Source organism: Gavialis gangeticus, unplaced genomic scaffold (assembly GCF_001723915.1).
Source record: "Gavialis gangeticus isolate Ggan-Ray unplaced genomic scaffold, GavGan_comp1, whole genome shotgun sequence".
NCBI classification, from domain to species: Eukaryota; Metazoa; Chordata; order Crocodylia; family Gavialidae; genus Gavialis; species Gavialis gangeticus.
The window spans coordinates 44512955-44514757 of record NW_017728997.1 but is presented as its reverse complement, the minus strand read 5'-3'; the positions used below and the strand labels follow the sequence as shown (position 1 = coordinate 44514757).

The window sequence follows — 1803 nt, the reverse complement described above, 5'->3', positions numbered from 1 at the left end:
CCCCAGCCCTGCAGTCATGCTGGCACATGCAGGCAATACCATGCGACGCCGTGCAGTGTCACACTGCATACCGTTTCCCAGCCGGCACCCGGCAGCCAGCCCCAGCAGCTGAGCGCATAAAGCCGAATTCGTGTAAGTTAAATACATGTAAATTGAGAGTTGCCTGTAATGTGCCTCTTGCCACTGTCAGGCAGCACCCAGGTTCATGCTGGTTCAGTTTGGGGGGTGAAATTCACGTGTTGCTATAGGTGGGTCGCCATGTTCTTTCAGTGGTGGTGCATCAGAAGTTTGATAGCTTGTAATGTAACAGGCACCAAACTAATTATTTGCTTTAATTAATTTTTTGCAGCTAGCATGTGCAGTGGCAGCCGCGGACCTGTTTCTGAAGCGAGTACTTGTAAGTTTTGTGCAGTACGAGTGGTGCCCCACTGTTGTGGGGTCTGTTTCTGTGCCTGCTGGCATTTTGTGCACTGCACGGTGGGGATGGGGGCGTGTAAGTTCCTCCTCTTGGGGGGGAAGGCAACCATTGCTTTTTTCTTTGTTTATCAGCCACTTCAACCTATGGCCGTCCGGAACAGTGCCCTCCTCGCACTACAGCAGAGCGCTGCAGAGATTATCGCAGCAAGCAGAGACAGTCCCGTGAAACCTCGCTCGAGGTTTTGGCAGACTCCTCAGTGGCCAGAGTGGAACATGCAGCTGCCTTGTGGAATGAACTCTGTGAGTTGCTGCGTAAGGATGATGCCATCCTCGAGGAAGTGCAAGACACCATGCAGAATTTGAAAGACATGGTTGACGAGTTCTGTGTTGAATTACAGAAGTCACAGGACACTTTCAATGGTGCCTTTCAGAATGTGCAGGAGTACCCAAATAAATGGGTACCACGCCCAAAAGGGAAAAGTTGGTCTGCTTGTCTTGCCTCTGTGCAAGGGGGGTCACAGGAGGGCCGTATGACTGCCAGCAGGGCCAGGAGGTTGCCACTGTGTTTCAGGAAGTTGTGGGCAGTTTAGGGTCATGGTGGGGTGAAGGCAAAGAAATACAAGTAACTAGTGTGTTGCAAACAATAAAACCTTGTGGCTTCCCGTGTCTGCCTCCATATCCACCCTTACACTGCTTGGTTGCAAAGGTGGATTTCATTCATTGTTGGGTTCATTTCTCTATTCATTTTTCCTGTCACTTGCTGCATGGTGCTGGGGGGGAGGGGTTGGCAATCTTTCTTCCACAGGTAAACAGGGGGGCTGCCTGGGTGGATTGCAACACACAAGTGCTGGTCTGCACACCAGCATTTTGCAAAGACTGTGCCCACTCTGCAAAGTCATTTTTGAGGCTGTACTTACTTACTGCTTTTGATTTTACCTCCCCTAGTTGGGAAAAGCGAAGTGATGTGTCACCCCACAGCAGCCTGGCTTGCTTTTTTGCAAGCCACAGCCACTTTGCAAAGTCGCCCACAGGGGCGTATGCCTCTTTGGCTTACCCTTCACAAACCTTCCTTGCATTTTCCCTAGACAGAAACTTTGAAAATGAGCTTTTTCAAGATTCTTTTCACACTCTTTTCCAGCCAGGTGCCAGGCACAGTCTCCTTTGTTTTGGAACACCAAAACGAGGCTGTGTGTGTGTGTGTGTGGGGGGGGGGGGTGCAGCATGGGGTTTAAGACCTGCTTTGCTTGCACACAAACTCATGGACTTTGTGAACTTTTCCGCCTTGCTTTCATGCTCTTTTCCAGCCTGGCACTAGAGTGTCTGGGGTTTTTTCCACAACAAAACACGGCTGCCAGTGGGGTGGGGAGTTGCCCAGCTCAAGCACTA

At 50.6% G+C, this 1803-nt stretch overlaps 1 long non-coding RNA gene across 1 annotated transcript; it reads left to right on the top strand.

Annotated features, from left to right (window-relative positions):
- Positions 1-226: 226 nt before the first annotated feature.
- LOC109288904 lies at positions 227-854 on the top strand. Its single transcript, XR_002095252.1, has 2 exons — positions 227-397; positions 550-854. It is a non-coding gene; the product is annotated as an uncharacterized LOC109288904 (long non-coding RNA).
- The last annotated feature ends 949 nt before the right edge of the window (positions 855-1803 follow it).